The 18,674-nt window shown below is 37.9% G+C and overlaps 1 protein-coding gene across 6 annotated transcripts in view; it reads left to right on the top strand.

Annotated features, from left to right (window-relative positions):
* Positions 1-281: 281 nt before the first annotated feature.
* The window catches only part of lpp (LIM domain containing preferred translocation partner in lipoma), a 163,431-nt gene continuing 145,038 nt past the window's right edge, over positions 282-18,674 (top strand). For 2 of the 6 annotated variants that reach the window (XM_084011284.1, XM_084011280.1), the window contains exons 1-2: positions 282-471; positions 6,150-6,221. The gene's annotated coding sequence lies outside the window, so the exon portion shown is untranslated. Of the gene's footprint in view, positions 472-723; positions 1,337-6,149; positions 6,232-9,355; positions 9,435-18,674 lie in introns of those variants that run through there. The other 4 variants (XM_084011279.1, XM_084011282.1, XM_084011281.1 and 1 more) reach the window with 4 other exon arrangements.

The raw sequence follows: 18,674 nt of genomic DNA, 5'->3' as shown, positions 1-18,674 counted from the left end.
TGTAATACATTATATTTTAAGGTCTTTCTCTTTTATTTCATGTTCTATTTTGTTTTTATTTATTAGCCAACATGGTTGTTCAAATGGATGACATTTTGCAGGCATTCATACTAGAAATACGATTCTTGATATGTTTCAGTTGATAACAGTTTTCAACATCTGTCTTACTGGGACTGAGTTAGCTTGGAGAAAAAAGAGGGTAAAGTGCATTCGCATATCTCTTTACTGTGCATTTTCCCTGCTACACACACATCCTCGTGTAGGCAGACAGAAGCTGGTGCTCGGGGCCGTGTATTGTGGCTCGCTGTCACCGCTGGCCTGCTGCCTTACATGGGCAAACCTCTCATCTCTCTCAGACGGCTGGAATTTCAGAGCGTGACGTCACTGCCTACAACTCTCCCAGAATTTGGATCAAGAAGTTTCACTTTTTTGGTGGGATTTGAACCTCCGTTTTATTTCCTAGAAAGCGAGGTAAGCGAAACTATCGAGCACTCTAGTGGCGCTTTAGTCGCGTCTGCGACTATCGGCTGCTGTTGAACTGGTGTACTTTAAAGTGCGACTTTAAACCCGGCGTCGGGGTGGCTCGTCTTCAGTTTGCTCGGCCTTCTTGGGCTATAATATGATTTTTTACTGTAGCTCGGACGGAGTTGACAATGAGGGCGTGGACTCCGGATAGCAGCCTCGGCCGGCACTAACGTTACATGACGATACTAACTAAGCTAACTTGTCGCTAGCTAGTGCGGAGATAGACTCGGGCGGCCGATGAATGTACGAGACATTTCGAGCCGTCAACTTGTACCAAAAGGGACTCTGGGCGTCTCTGGTGTTTCTGTTTTTAGCCGAGCGCCCCGCTCTTGAGCAATGCGGAAGACAGGCTGTCACTGGAGAAACACGAGAGACCCTCTGTGCTCAGAAATATGTCGCTGAATATCACTCCAGCAGATTCGGTTTGCGTCCTGTCCTGTTAACGACAGTAACGTTCACCGTTGGTCCAAAGTAAATGTTAGCTAGTTTGGGCTGCGTCGTTAAACAACGTCGCCCCCCTTAACGGTGGCGTAAACTCGCCACGTTGTTTATAAGTGGGTTTAATGACGGGCTTTGTCATTAACTTGGAGAAAATTGTGACCTTATTGTAACTTCTGTGTCTAAAAGACTTTGAGGTGACAACGGTAACGTTAATTCATTGTTGAGCCCCAGGGCAGGCCTACTGTATGCGTTTAACCCCGGGTGAGCAGGCAGGGAAAGATCACTGCGTTGATTTGTGACATAAAAATGCCCAAACAGGCTAGACCTGGTTCACCTAAAGTCTCCGTTTACCTCAACAAGACCTCCACAGGTACTGTATCTTGACCACTTTATTCTATTGAATGAACTCTATTTCTCCTTGAGTAAACAGATAAGTTAAATAATGTAGTCCACCTTGAATGTCTCAGAAAAGGACACTTTGTGTCCGCCTTGCTCCTAACCTCCCGTGTTCACAACCTTAACTTTGGTTAAATTAACGGAACAAATCCCATTCATTCGTATTAGTATCAAATGTCACTGCATGTTTTGGGAAGTTTTATCTGCATGCATGTATAACGCTCTCCATGTGTCATATAGCCACTCACAGATGACTGAATACCTCCCTAATGAAGCTTTTACATTGTCAGTTGTCTGCAGCTTCTATGATAAAGCACCCTGGTCCAGACTATAGATATTGTTCAGCCACAAACTGTTGCTAACACGAAAAATAAGTCTCACTTTCTTCTTTAAAAGACTGAATTCAAACTTTGACTTAGATGTTTCAAATCAATAACACCAAGGTCTCCTGAGAGTGCTGTCATCAAACTGCATACATACGCGTCGCCCAGACACATTTTTGACTCAGGCAACATTAAACGGAACTGTCTTTAAAATCTCTGGTTAAAAAGGACTCGTTTGACAGCGTTGATGATGTTAAAGTTAAAAGATGAGTGCCTCAACTGCCTTTGAGCCCGGGCCCCCCTGGTAGGTTTAGTCAAGTTATTCTACTGTTTGTGTTATTTTAATGAGGGTGTCCTTTTTTCTGGAAGGAACAGCAGCAGTTTCCCAGATTCAGAGTGAACCGATTGAGAGTAGAGTGCCATGTCACGACGGTGGACTTTCAGAAAATCACCTGTGTGTGAGTGTTACCAGGCCTAGAAGCTAGTGTGTATTTATAATCCATGGTAAGACAGGACACGCTCTGGTTTTGTGTTTCATGTTTTACTGTTTGACCTGCAGATACCCTGCAGTCGTCGTCACACGACATTGCTGTTCTGAATGTATTATCAGAAAGATTCTTCTCATCATCCTAATGAAAAAAAATTCCAATATCCATTTTCCCAAGTTGCACTTATTTTTACCAAACAGACATTGGTTAATTCAAGTTGAATGAAATCTATTTTTTTTATCATGCCACAAACAGAATACATTTGAAAGACTGTTTAACGAATCTGGAGCTACCTCCATAACAGTGTTTAATGTCGTTCAACGACCTTTTGGGTCTTACAAAGATTGCAGGGTATTTATTTTTCAGGCGATTGGATGCTTATTTGTGACTTGAATGTAGTGGTAACACATGAGAGGTAGACACTGGGGCTGGGTACCACCAAAGCCTTGTGTTGTGCTAGTGACCCAAGGACCACTTACCTGTACAATACCAGGGTTTCCACTGTGTCCTGGAAAACCTGGAATACAGTTGACCAATTTTCCAGTCATTGAATTCTCTTGTTTTCATTTAGCTGAGAATTAACTAATAGTCTGTCTTTCCTAGCTCCCCAAAACAAATCACATTGCCATCTGAAAGTGTTAGTTATGTCCAGGGTCATATTAACGCTAGATTTTTAGTTTACAACGCAAGCGTTTTGAACAGGCTGCTCTCAGTTGTGATGTTGAAATGATGGGAACACACTGCAAAGTCACGTAGCACGGCAGCAAAATAAGTTTTCATGGCTTGATGTAACACACCACCCCCATCCCAGCCCTCCCAATTTGTTTTAAATGGTTGAAAATTGTTAAATTGCTTTGTAAGTTTGGTTCAGTTGCTAAGTTGCTAGCTTGTTTTGCTCACATCTGCAGGTGTTTTGAATTAGTTTATGATCAATTTAACATCATTTCTAAGCTTGTAGGAGATGATTTTGTAGATAAGTTGTAGCCATAGACTGCAAGTCTTTTAAATAAATAAATACATTTCACAGAGAGGAATATATTAATGTATGGCGTGATTCCTGGAAAATGATCTTGAGACAATCATACTGTTCCCTTGCAACAGCATTTGCTGTGGGGGAACCATATTTAGAGTTAGTGAATCACCCGAGAATCTTGAACGCAAAAACCTCAATAATGTTTTATCATTTTATACAGTGTTATCTTCACCAAAATATGCTTGGACTGCAGATAAGGCTCCATAATTATGTGAGAGGAAAACAAGTGTACATTCATTTGAACAGATAATGGACGTGTCAGCGCCCGCTTAAAATGTCTGCTGTGCTCTCAGGTAGGGTGTGACATGCAGTGGGATGGTTTACACAACAATACTGTTTTCTGTCTTTTACTTGAATCATTGTGGATTAGAACAAAATTCCTGCAGAACAATTCCATGTCGCAATACCTGCATAAATCCTACATCGAAAACTAAATTCAGAGTAAAGGCGAGTGCTGTCTTACAAAGCATACTTCTGTCCTGTGCTTTTACCATCCCAAAAATGTTTGTTGTTAATGTACTTGATGCAAGTTACTGTGCAAAACAGATTTGTCAACAACAAAATGGTAGAAATCTGACAACATGATAATTATGTAACTAACAAGCAGACATAATTGTTTGATACAAACTCAATCAAGTGCATTAAGCTCTATTCAAAGTCAAACAGCTTCTCAAATGGCTACGCCTGTTCTGTGTGACAAAATAAGCAGCAGAGACCTCATGTTGGACCCTCTGAACCTGTGATTGGCATTACTTTACATTTAATAGCATGTATGATTAGTGCTGGGTGATTTTTTTCGATTTAATTGATTACTTTGCATTTTTACTTTCTTATGGTTTGTGAAATGGCTGAACTGCAAAATCCCAATTTAAAAACAGTTCTAGACTCTGCAGATTTGTTTTGCTTTAAGGGACTCCGTAGTAGCCGACTCTATAATAAATGCACAGTCTCTATTTTTCCACAGTTTACCTTACTGTTACAAACATTTACAATAAGTTACTCATTTATGATGAATTTTTCTTAATCTCTGAGTTAACCATTTTTACTCTTTATTAAACCAAATTACTTTTAGTTTAGCTATCTTATGGATTTATTACTGCACTTATTTAGGAACTAATTTATGTGAATCCCTGCTTTCTACACCCAGGCTACATATTATTATTTATTGTATTTCATTTTACAAGAGACATTTTTTTTAATTTGATTTAAAAAAATCTTTGCACAGTAATGACAGCCAAGTAGTGCTGTTTTTTTTTATTTAATTTTTATTCTTGAACAACTGATTTGTTCACAACATAGGCCTAGACTACTTGGTAATCTCATTTATTTTTATTGTTAATAAAGAAAATATGTATTTAAATTTTGCCTAGGTCTCTTTATTTTGTTTAGAGAAAAACAAAAAAATGAGGCTTAAATCGAAAATTGTCCATTAGTTAAAAAGAATCAAGATTTTATTTTTAGGCCAAATTGCCCAGCCCTATGTATGATTAATTAAAAGCACCAATAGATGAATAGTCAAATTCAAAGCTTGTAACAGTAAAAATGAGCCATGTGTAGCATGAGAGCAAATAAAATATGAATAAAATATGAATTAAGCTTTATGATCAACCCTACTAAATGAGCACAATAATATAATACCGTTATTATGGTAAGAAGGTAACATATTTGCAAATTGTTTGTGATATATTCTATATATATCAGGCAGCAACCTCCAGATCTGAAAAGTGAAGCAAATATTGAAGTACCTTAAACTTGCATTCTCTCTGCTGGCCATCAGGGGGCAACTCCTCTGGTTGCGAAAAGAAGTCTGATTGCATGGAAGTTGATGACTTCTAAATTACCCTAATTCTCACTCAGTAAACATTGTAAACATGAGTTTACAATCTCTAGTTTCAAGACTTCTTCAATACAGCATTATGTTTATCTGGTAAATTATGGTCCATTTAGAGTCAAACAGACCATAAAGCAGGGGATGCTTCAGAGGGGGGCTACCCTGTGATTGGCAGGTTGCTAGAGTGGTCCGTGTTTTCGTCTTAAAACTTTAACCCTTTCACAGTGTATGTTTAGTTATTGAAATTTGATTGTATCAATATGGTAGCTCAAAAATATTTAGTGTTTGGTTGTACTAAGCTCCATCCTCTCATGTCACATCTGGTTGCAAAAAATATTATTAATATTTTTTCTGACTATTTGTTCATCAGACTCCATGTGTCAAAAGCATCCATTTATGTGGGTAGTCCAAGGCGAGGAGGGCGAGATTTGCTTACTTTGAAAAACACGTCTAAAAAAAAAAAACTCGACAAATTTCAGCATTCAAATAGTACTACTTCTTTTACTATTCGAATTATATTCGATTCCAGAAGTTTATTCCAACAGCCCTAACGTGTACATCCTCTATAGTCACTGATCTATCAAAGTACCAGTAAAGCTCAGCCAGGATTATTGACAACACCCATGTAGGTGGACTGAGCCTCTAATTTCAGCAGATGGATTTTTTTCTCGCACATTTAAATACACATTAAGCAATAAAAAAAAGTTTCATTCTTTTCTCCTGCGAGATGCCTTCATTTTGAAAGTTATTTTAGTCTTACTTCTCTTCACTGAATTAATTGTTTAGCTGTGGTGAAATATTTTCTGCAGTTGCAAGTATTGTTTTCCTTGAACTGTATCTTGAATCGTGAAATATAAGTCCAGCGGACTGCGACAGATGCCTGGTGAGAAATGACAAGCTAAAATTGAAATGGACAACTTACACTCGGGTTCATGCAGGATTTATAGGAGCCTGTCTATGGCTTATCTTTCCTCTGATGAATGACACTCTCACGTAATAAATATTCTGTGAGTTGACAGGATCTACTTGCCATGTTGGTGTGGTCCTGCCCAGCACAATTATAGTTATCTAATCCATTTCAACAATTCAGAATTGTCTCTATTTCTCAACAGATTTCAACGCACAGTAAAGGGCATCGCTCCAACAACCTTCCAGGAATCCCGTACATCCAGAGAGGACAAAAGGTAAGAGAGTGTAAGCAGCCGAATTGTACTTCTATACTAATGTATTGTTTTAATAGTGTGTTTTGGCCCTGCTTCTGTTATTCATGTCGGGTGGAAGTACAACTTCTGTTTGGAAGGTCATGTGTTGCAGTTTAAGCATGAAAATATGGACATAATTTAGCCAGTCAGGGTCAAGTCACTCTCAACAACTCACAAATTTGCCTATGAGGATGGTTTTGGAACTTAAAGTAGCTCAGTGGTGAATACAGAGAAACAAAATATACTCGGTTGTCCCCAGCGCAAGTTGTTCATTGTAAGTAAATCACTGTGTTGCATGGTGTATCATTCGGTTAAAATTCCTATTAACTTGTTTTGTTATAATATCTGTCAGATTTTGCACAGTAAAAAAACAACATTGTTCAATTTGAACTTTCTCTAGAATCACTTGTGGTCCCAGAGAGTGACTGACTGTACATTTTGAGAGAAACTTTTCTTCAGCCATCACTATTAAACCTAAGTAAAAAAAAAACCTTGCTAGCCGGCGTTAACGAACATGTTGAGAGAATGTTTCTGCCTCTACCGATACTCTGCCCACAAATATACATCATCCTGTTTACTAACAGAAAGAATTTGGAAATGAAATAAGTCTTGGGTTTAGAGTTAGAAAGAAGTGAGCTTCTGTAGTCCGCTCTAGGGTTCGGCCGATGTCCGGATTCACCGGTTCGGTTCGTTGTACGGGCTAATCCGGGCTTATGCATTAATGCACAAACCGGCATTTTCCCGTTATTAAGACATTATGACATGTTCTGGAAAACTAAAAATATCAGTGCCGAAGGTGTCACGGCACTAAATCGAATGTGCCTTTCATTAGTAATAAGCAGCAATAATGAAAAGTGATAATTGATGTGATAATAAAATAATATGTCCGAGTCGGCCGGTGCCGGCATGACATTTCAGTCGAAGTGGAAGGGGGAGATGCATTTAACGAGCTGAGAACGTAGATCCGAAGAAGATAAAAAGTCGCTAGTTGTGTATATGATCCACAGCAACTTCGCTTGCGTTTGAAGAGTCGCCTATATATGCACGATGAGCAAAAGTTCACCTTTCACAGTTGTTTTGAAGTCACGGGCTAATTGGAATTCTGACGCTCATTGACTACGTCACACGGCCTGCAGCGCCATATTCGTCTCTCTCGTTCCGCAAAGCCGTGATGTTTTGTAAAAAGAGACACCGTTGCAGCGTTACACTGCAAAGCAAAGTTATTTATAAACGGTGCGATCATGGCATATTTTGACTCTCCTTTCCACGATCATGGCGCAATCTTCTGTGTAAAAAAACAAATGTATCACTCGGGAGGGTCTGCTATGGCAAGTGCGATGCTTAGTGGGAAAGGTCAGTATAACCGGTTCGATCTGATCTTTGGCTTAGGCCACGTACACACTACACCGGATCTCATTGATTTTGCATAGGCTTGCATCACATTATGCTGTAATTAATTGTGGGTCTGCTCCATTGCATTGCTTGCGTTGCTCGCGTCGGAGAAGTTGAGAAAAATTCTCCTTTTCGGGCGCCGACTGATCCCTCAGCTAATCAGATCGCATTATGCATCTCCCCCATGCACCAGTACACGCCTTCCCTTGTCCGGCAACGGTCCGTCAATGTATGTGTGTAGTGTGAATGTGGCCTAAGTATCAGACCGGTTTGAAAATGTTTCAAGTCGAGTCCGCTCTTCATCTCTGTCTCAAAACTACATTAGCCGCTACTAGTATAACACACCATGAATTTCCAACCAAACTATCGGCATTCAGACTTGCATTGTGGGTAAGGCAGACAAATGCTGGTATCTGTGGTTGTGCTGCATCGATTTTGATACTTAAAAAAAAAAACAACAACCCAATTTTCCATTATAAGGCTGACAATGTTTTAGGATTGCTATTTTAATCGGTGAGGAACAATTGAATGATTAGGGCCTTTTTTCTTTGTTAGATTTACACTGTGTTTTGTAAAGTGTGTAAAATCTTATACCAATCTGAAGAATTTGCCCTGAACTGCCTTGCAATAGTACCTAACAAGTAAAACATGGATGTTTATGCAGAGGTATGCATGAGGATTCAGTGCAGTTATAGGTTGATGTGATGTCATCATGTTTCTTAACCAACCCATAGCTAGGCTTATTGCATTCAGTATGGGCATGTTTAATTAAAGTCTTTCTCGTCTATTTAATTTTAAGGCTCTCATGTCTGCAGTGACATTGCAGCCACATTGTGGCGTCACCCTGTGTAGCCGTCTCTTCTAATATACTTTCCAAACTTGTCACGATTATGACATTATTTGACTTTCATTAACATGAACATTTAAAAAAATTGTAGCACCTCACTCTTCTCCCTCAGATTTGTATATGTATATATATATATATATATATATATATATAGAAATGTATGTATGTATGTATGTGTGTGTGTGTGTGTGTGTGTATATATATATATATGCATTTATTATCAAATTAAATATTTTTTAATATAATTTATTAACATCTAAGTTGCCTGCCAAGTTGCTCTACAAAACTGTCCAGGCAGGGAGGTGTAATGTTCGGTCTCTTAGCAGCTGTTTATATTACCGTGATCTCCGCTGACCCCCGGCGCTCGTTGGGAGTAATCAGACTTTAATTATACCTTCTTAATCACTTAAACACAATCCAAGTGACAAGACGGTAAATAGGCCATCTTCATCTTCTAATCTGGACCAGGTCATATGATTAACAAAAAAAGCAAATGATCTATTCCCCTGCATACCCCTCTTTTCAGCTCCTCTTCCCTACATTTTAACTCGATCTTCTCTTTTAAAAATGGAGCTTGTGGGGCAGGCTCACGGTGTTACCCATCTTAGGCCAGACCAGACCCAAATGATTGTGAAAAGTTCTCTCATATTATTCCTAGTGAAAGGTATGCACCACAGAACTGGCTCTGCTGAGTGACCCTGGCTCTCAGAGTATGGCATTCCAAGTTAAAAGCAAACCAAACTGATATTGCCCTCAATACTGTCTTCATATTTTCTCCATATTTGGAAATGTTTACCTCCTCATGATGGTTGACAGAGGTTGGAAGAGGGGATGTGAGTCATTTCAGCTACATAAGGCTTTCTAGGGGTGAGAGGAGTCTTCCAAGTGACTGCCATTTAGTGAAGCTAGCTGTTTTCTCTACTTCTGTGCTTTTTGTGCATGGTCTACAAGAAACTGTAAGTATCATTGTATGCTTAATTTTTGTCTTAATATTTTAGTTGTATGGTACAGTCATAGAATACAACTAGTTATTGTCAAAATAGTATAATAGAATATGTTGTTTGTGTATTAATGCTGTTTGTGGTGAGCTGTTTGCCACTGCTTGGTTGAAATTTTGAGAGCTATTCTAGAGATGTCATTGCTATTTCCTTACAATCAGACACAATACAGAAACACAATGTTCCTGTCCATCCCCGCAAGTGTGGAAAAGACAGGGACTCGATATTGACTGTTCACCAGCTCACCAGACATTTTGCGGAAGTTTTTTTTTTTTCCAAAAGTTCGGACTAACTCTTAGCACTGCAGTGAGAACATATTTGACTGCGAGACTGACCTTGTATATAGCTGTCTCTCAGAAATATGAGGGGTCAGATATGAAGATGAAAAGCGATTAGAAATAATAGTAAACTATGTTTTCCTGCTGTGTGTGTGTGTGTGTGTGTGTGTGTGTGTGTGTGTGTGTGTGTGTGTGTGTGTGTGTGTGTGTGTGTGTGTGTGTGTGTGTGTGTGTGTGTGTGTGTGTGTGTGTGTGTGTGTGTGTGTGTGTGTGTGTGTGTGTGTGTGTGTGTGTGTGTGTGTGTGTGTGTGTGTGTGTGTGTGTCAGCCCAGGTCATTGAAGAATTCAGGTTTTTACAAACATCCACTCCAACTGATATCTACACCTTAACAGGTCTGACCTTCCTCCGGGCTCTTACTTTCACACATTTAGTGACGGGCATCTGGCTGTAGTAGTAGAGGGAAGAGGTCAATTATTTTACTTACCTTTAAGGACTTGTGCTGCTCCCTTTTGTGATGGTATGGTGTAATTATTTCTTACATTTATCTTTAAAATGATGCTGGAACGGTATCAGCTAGTAACCCTTTTGTATGCCAAAGTCAACTGTATTTTTTCCCATCTTGTTTTATTGGATTTTGCTGGATTCTAATTACATTGCATACACATCCATAACTGAATATAAGAATTGATAAGCCAGTCATCTGTTCATGATGATAAAGCATGTTTTTTAGCCACACCTGCCACATTTTTCCTTTCAGTGTCCATAGTTCTGGCCAGTTCTGACAAAAGACTAAACCTAAACCAAAACTTCAAACTGCTTTGAAATGCAACCCCAACTGTCCTGCAGAAAGCATCTAGGTACCCACGTATTTAAATTGGGTAATTGACATAGCCTCGATTTAAAGTTTTGTGCCAAACAGCTGTGCACCGGGGAAAGCAACATTATGCAAGAGATTGATGAGAGGTAGTTAGGAGCTATTTTGTCAGAAGTAATTCTTACCATAAAAAAAATATGGGAAAACATGTAATGTATGTTGAAAACGTAATTACTTGTGAGTAGCGATCAAAGATAATCAGGCTGTAGCTGATTTTCACACATTGTGTTAGAGTATCAGATTCATATTTACGATGATCCAACACATATTGAACTGTCACCACTGTAATTTATTAGAATTACTGCAGTAGTTGGCCAGGTAGATTTTCTGATCTCAATCGGACTTACTTGGTTAAAGTTGCTAAATTTGATTACTGTAAGCGAGCAACTATTAGCTATGTAGGGATATATTATACTAATGACTGTTATCAGAGCTAATCTTTGCTTTGTTGACACAGACATGCCATTTGCTTTCAGTGCATTTTTGTGCATGTGAGCATTTTTGTGCTAGCCTCGTCAGCTAGCTCACAGCTACCCACTCTGTACTGCTCTCATACGGTGTTACAGCTGATAACGTTGTCCCGACCAACCCCTACCCTCCAGTTGCCCCTCAATAGTTTGTACTGTTAGCTGTGAGCTGCCGGCTCAGCTGTCTCCATGTTGAGAGCCGTTGAGAGATACTAGAAATGCTCACAATCTCTTACATACCACCTTTAATTGAAGTTATATTATTATTATTATTATGTTTATAAAGTAGTTCAATAGGAGTTTTGTCATTACCACACTGTCAATGATGCAGTGAGCAGCTTCTTAACAAATCTGCTGTCAACAAGATTGTTCAGAGACAGCTCATTGGCTCTCCTAGTTTAATAAGCAGTGACAGACGCCGATAGTTGGTTACATCAGTCTCTGGCGATATCCCCAACTCTCTTAAAATGACTTAATCTGCTCTCACTCTACTTTTCGGTCCTTAATTTCAAGATGTTGGCATCCCAAGATTGGAAGAGATTGTATGTTTTCAAGACAAGTCTTCCAAATGAATCTCGTCAACAAATTAAGGCCTGATTAACAAGAGCAATTACACTGAGGATCCTACTGAGCTGAGGAGAATCAAGCTAAAGGGGAGCAGATTATCTTTCTTATTAAGAAGAATCACTTCAAGGGTTTGATTACTTTCTGTTTTTGTAACTCTTGATTACTCTATAACCTAATGATGCCTTCCAAACAGCTATTTTATTCGATGCCATTGAGAGTTTTAGAGTGCAGATTGAACACTGAGATTGTAAAGGACTGTGAACTATGTGAAGTGCATCGTTGGTTTTCTAGTGGCACTAACACTGATAGAAATGACATATTTTAGAATGATTAGAGCTTTGGGATTATTGGTGGTTGATTGGGATTTAAATGCGTGTATTGTAATGTATTATAATACTGTCTAGTAGCATATTCAGCAACAGTGTTTTTCTCTTTCCCAGTCGAGCTGGATGGCGTGATCAATAAACAACAATCTGAGACACATAATCCTTCAATAGATTTCAGATTTCTTTGGCTGGTTCTCTCATTTTTGTCTTGATTTGGCTGCATGCTGTTAGCCTGTAAGGTTTTTGTCACTTTGAGGGAGCTTTTATTGTCCTCCATCCCACACCCACACCATGATGTCACGACTGTCCTTAAGGTCAACAGCCTCCACCAGGCACTTCATGTCATGACTGAAGAATTCAGTTTTTATTTCATTAGAATACATGATCTAATGCACAGCATGGCATATTCCTTCATGACAACTGTTTTTCAGGAAAGCTTTCACTCTTGTTGTAGCCTGGACTTGCCTCTGGAAAGGTCGCGTATTGCTGCCAACAAACTGTGTACTTCTGTCTGGTCCTAATTCCTCTTAATCAATTTGAACACCCGGTAAAAACAAGATGAGGTGAGCTTTTCTAAATCACTAAAAATACTGTGCCAGCGATAGGACATGTTAGATGTGTGTACATGGCCTCATTGATGATTACTAATTTGGAAAAGCCAAGTCTGAAACATAGATGCAGTCAGGAAGAGACTTGGCCAGTTTATGTATTATTTTCAAATAGAAAGGAAAAAGGTCTGTCTCCTTTGATCGTCTGAATCTTTTTGGGGTATTTTCTCTCTTTTAGTAGCTGTATTGAATAATGAAGTTGTCCCATTTCCAGTCCTTATATTGATATTAGCAGTATCAGTAGAAACCACTTATAGTTATAACGTCTGTCTGGGTCAAATCAATAAGCAGATGATTATTTTTACTTTTTCTCTCTTGTTTTTCGTGTTAGTGTGTGTGTGTGTGTGTGTGTGTGTGTATACATACATATATATTTTTAAACATAAATATTGTAGGTATTATGCTTTTACTTTTTTAAATTCTACAATGTTTTTCCATATGTTATGTGTAATCAGATTAGAAACAATGAATGATGTCAGTGGACGTTGTTATTGTTACAGCTCAAAACATTGTTTTACTTGTGTATTTCAGCAGCAAATAGATATTTATTAAATTGACAATAATAATACATTCATCACAAAAAATTAACAAAGTCATCATTAATTGTCATAAAATCTAAATGTTATCTCTTACCTGCACATAAAAATTACACAATTCAAATGTTTAGGACATTAATGATTGTATATTTATTGAAATATTTGCTTTGAATAAAATATTTGTATTAGTAGTTTAAATTATATATTATAAACGGCTTGGGGTTAAGAAGTTTATATATATATATATATATATAAATATATATATATTTAGTTATAATTTACCTTAGGTTATTTCAAATTTTTACTGAATAGTACTTGAACAAATCACAATAATCTCCATTGACATTAACTGTTAGCGCTGTTATAAACGGGACTGTGATAAAGAGAGACAAGGCGGCAACCTCCGCTTCTGAAAAGTGAAGCAACACTGAAGAACCTTAAACTTGCATTCTCTCTATTGGCCATCGGGGCAACTCCTCTGGTTGCAAAAAGAAGTCTGACTGTATAGAAGTCTATGAGAGAATAACCCTACTTCTCTCTTAATTTATTATCTCAGTCAACATTGTAAACATGAGTTTATGGTCTCAATCTCTAGTTTCAAGTCTTCTTCAAAACAGCATGATGCTCATTCAGTAAATAATGGTCCATTTAGAGTCAACAACACAATACAACACAAGTAGGTGATGAAACCTGATGTTTGAAGGTAGTTGTTTTGGAGATAATAATATGAGATTGTAGAGCTTTGTGCTAGTGTTTGAGATGTTATGGTAGTGCTTAATTGAGTACTGATTGTGTGCTACATGTGGTAGCTGTGAGTGGCTGGTGTCAGCAGCAGAAATGTTACCGTATCACTGTTGCTGTATTAACGGAGCTGCTTTCATCAGTCAACTGTGCATGTGCGTATTCCATGTGTCTCATTGGCAGGATTAATTGCCAACAAGTCCCCTGTGGTCCAGGAATGCAATTACCTACTGACCCAAATCATCTTCTTGGCTGGAAGTTGCTATCTGTTCTGGCAGTGTTACACCTGGGACTGAGACTACACTCAACCTCACACTCACCCCTCGATGCATCCCAACATAGATGATTTTTATGTTGGACTTCAGGAATCTTAGCTTCTGATTTGGGGTTGAGCCCTGTTTACGTAGCATCCTCTTTTCAGGAATAGATGTAGACCTACTTTGAATTTAGGCCAGATGTATTGGTGCTTCTCACCTGAGATATTCATTTTTAAGTCAGGAAAGCTCTGGCAACTAAAAAGCACCTAAAAAATTGTATGTCTATTGCCTGATAATTTAATTTAAAGAGAGAATTTAGCTTCTGAGTTGGGATGGGACTGAATGATCGGGATTGCTGGATCGGGATTAATGGTAAATATGGTCATGAGTGACTAAAAATAGCTTTCTAGCCCACCATCATGGTAGAGAAGTGGAAAATAGAACCTGATTTAAACGATAATTCAAAAAGCTATCATCTAATTCAAATGATTTGAAATTGGTGTTGTAAGAGTTTTAAGCATATTGTCATGATTATCAGGATAATACCCTGAATCACAATTATTTTTGCCAGGAGTATAATAATCATGACATGACATTCTCACATGGTCAAAGTTTGGAGGTATTAGTACTTCGTCAAAACATGTAATGTGACGGCTTCCACAACTGAAAGATAATAGAGCTGTGAAAACATACATGTGTGCTGTTGCATCCAACATTATATGCAACTCAGAACTGAAATGATTTGTTAATTAATCAGTGACTAGAATAACTGTTTTCCTCCTCATATTCAGTTGTACTAACAAACACTTGTAAACACACTTTGATGTGTGAAAATTGGCCTTTCAACCATGTGTTTTAGTTGCCCAAGAATAGTTTATTTGCAAAAACAACAACCTTTCCCAAACTTCGACCAGACTGTAGCCTACAGGTGTGAATCTTCACTAGCCTCATGATTTGATTTGATTGACCACCTGTCAGTGATTCAGTATCATCAATATTGTGTGGTACTGCACATGGCCACTGTAAGATAATAATGTAAACATTTTAACTAATGTACAGTATGTTGCCATGAAACTTCCCCTGTTGAAGAATTAACATAAACACAATTATTTTTTTGTCTTACAAGTTTTACAAATGTTAACATCAAAATATGTCTATGAGGCATTGATTCATTAAATATGAACATTGGATAAAGGTTCAAACTTATTTTTTCTATTTTATTTAGATATTAGACTCAAGGTTCTTTTGGATATCTCTTTGTATCACTCCAGAAAATAAAATCAACCATGAAAAAATGAATAAAACAATTTTCGCCATGTTTTTAGGAATAAAATGTTGTAAATCAGACTATGAATAATATATGAACAAACATCTAAAATACCTTCAGAATATAGATAGGAATGAAACTGGAATGTTTGATGTATGTAAGTGCTATTGAAGGGGAAATTTCTTACTCAGAGTCTGAGAACAAGCTCACTTTAAAGATATGACAATACACCATGAGACAACCCCCAGTTGATAACTTATATCGAAACAATCATTTTTTTGTATTACTAGTTTTCTGAAATGTTATGTTTAAATAAGAGGCATTATCTAATGGTGACTTTTGGTGAATTTAGGAGTAATCTACAGATGCAAATAGACAAAGCAGCAAAATAAACTCCATTTGTATTTCAGATGTTTTCTTCCACTAGTCTGAAAGAAGACATGATGTGTGAGCAAAATAGCCCCAGATCTCAAAATTGACCAGTGCATGAAAAACAATGTTTTACCCTTTTGTGTCTCAACTAATACAAGCAGCCAGATACATCTGAACTCCTTTTTATTTAGAATACTCTTTCAAAACTGAGACTATAATAGTATAATATACAAAGCTGCATCTTATCAATACCAGTATCTGTGGAACATAAATCCTTGTGCATTGCATTACAAGTGTGAGGTAATATGCAAAAATAAGGTTTTGACACAGCAGCTCTAAGATAGGCCACTAAATGCCTATGGCATTCATAAATTAGTTTTGGTATATCCAGTCTTTGACTTGCTCAATGCACTGGCACAGAAGAACTATGGGGCGATAGTTGTTAAGTAATAGCGCTACGTAGATTTGGGTGTCATCGGCATAGCAATGGTGGTCAATGTTATTATTTTGCATGATTTCTCCTAGTGGGAGCATGCAGATGTTGAATAAAGTCGGCCCCAAGATTGAACCTTGGGGGACTCCACATGTTACATTGGTTGGTTCTGTATAAAGTCGCCAAAATAGTTCCTATCTTGTAGATATGACTTGAACCAGCTTAAGACTGTGCCTGAGAGCCCCACCCAGTTTTCCAACCTGTCCAAAAGTATTGAGTGGTCGACAGTGTCAAATACAGCACTGAGGTCTAATAGCATTAATATTGAAGTTTTGCCAGTCTGTGTTAAGACGGATGTCATTTACAACTTTAATAAGGGCCGTCTAGGTGCTATGAAAAGGTTGAAATCCTGACAGGAAGTTGTTGTGGCAGCCAGTTGAAGCCAGGAAGTGATTTATTTGTTGGAGGACAACTTTCTCAATTATTTTACTTATGAAGGGTAGATTTGAAATTGGTCTGTAATTGTTGATAATAGAGGCATCTAGGCTCCGCTTTTTTAGAAGAGGTTTTATGACTGCAGTTTTGAAGGCCTTTGGGAAATTGCCTGATTGAATAGAGTTATTAACTATTTGCAATACATCTATTGATAGGCAGACAAAAACATTCTTAAAAAAGTTGGTAGGTAAAGCATCAAGGCAACAGGTGGACGATTTTAGATTTGTCACCGTTTCCACTAGAGTTTTAGAGTCTATGGCATTTAAGCTTGCCATCATTGCTGTGTTACTTTTGCCTAAACAGGGTGGTGATCCAACTTTTTTGTTTGAGATATTGATGGCGCGTCTGATACCTTCAATTTTATCGCTGCCTGTGGACACGTACCTTCATCCAAAATCTCTGCGACGCGAAGGCATTGCACGGCTGACAATGAATGGGAAGCGTGGAAATAGCGCTGCCTGTGGACACGTACTCAATTTGATTTAAAAAAAATCTATGCACAATAATGACAGCCAAGAGGTGCTGTTTTTTTTTAAATTTTTTAAATTTTTTATTCTTGAACAACTGATTCGTTCACATAGGTCTGGACTTGGTAATCTCATTTATTTTTATTGTGTTAATAAAGAAAATATGTATTTAAATTTTGCCTTGGTCTTTTTAGGTTGTTTAGAGAAAAACAGAAACAAATCAAATTAGAAAATTTAGATTTTATTTTTAGGCCAAATCGCCCTGCCCTAATCCTAATTGGTTTACATAATATCCTCCATTCCTCTCCGAATCCCTCAATATTGGTTTCAAGAGATATAAATGATATTCTCTCAATTCCTGTGAAAAGAAAAAAATCCTAGAATAAATCATAAGAAGATGCCGGGAAGTAAAGAGAGATAACTACATTTCATACCGATCTACATTCCCCATAGGGTGATGGTGGTAAAACTGGCTGTAAAGATGGATAAATCCAGAACACATTAAATCTGTTTCTGTAGCATCATTTTGGTATCGTCTCAAACTTACTGCAAGTGCCACCTCTCAGCTCAGAGTCTAATGATGCAGAATCAGAAATATTTTATCGATCCCTGGGGGACGTTTGGTTTCATTTTACATGAACATTTTCAGTGTTTTGTTGTTGTTAGTTATTGATTGACAATATGCCAGTATTTGAGTGACTTTACTGTTAAAGTAAGAATTATGGCTTTGTCATTTTCAAAGTAAATGAACCGTTCTATAAACTTTACCGTAAACGTTGTACTGAACCCTGACCCCCAAAAGAAATTTCATACCAAACCGCGAATTTCATGTACAGTTACATCCCTGGTGTTTATGGCGTCTCAACAGGTGATGTTTGTGTGGAGGAGCCATGTCAATATGAATTATTTCTCTTGCATTATCTTGTTGTTCATACTGATTAACCTAAATTGGATTCCAAGTAGGATACTGAAACAAACAAACAAATGTCAAAAGTCATGGCTTAACTAAATGGAAGCCATTTACTGTATTTGTGGTGCTGTTAAGAGCACTAATGCAGTAAGATTTAGAATTCACAGCACTGCTAATGCTATTAAAAGTCTATTGGAAAAGGTGGACGGGACTTTCACATACTATGGGTTTGTCATGGGGTTATGGGTTTGAGAAAAGCTTCTTTGTGTCTCCAGATGGACATTTACTTGCATTATTGTCATGTCATGTCTAAATACATTAGAGGTTAAAGGTTATGGCCTAGGTCTTAGTGGTTTGCCCCAGAATGTGCTTCATTAATGGATTATTCAATTTTATATGATGTAGCGTGCACTGTGGATCAAGTACCATAGTGCAACCACTCTCCATTGGCACAGAGCTTGTACTCGGCTGGCTTGTTATTTGAGCTCCCTGCATGCATTTTGTTTTAGGTTGCATACTGTGGGGTTTAGCTGAGTGTGAGAGGGACCTTACGTGTCAGATTTGAGGTCACTCATTACAGTACATTAGAAGCGTTAATC

The sequence above is a fragment of the Eutrigla gurnardus genome (genome assembly GCF_963514095.1).
Source record: "Eutrigla gurnardus genome assembly, chromosome: 6".
Lineage (NCBI taxonomy): Eukaryota > Metazoa > Chordata > Actinopteri > Perciformes > Triglidae > Eutrigla > Eutrigla gurnardus.
This window is presented reverse-complemented; position numbering and strand designations above follow the sequence as displayed.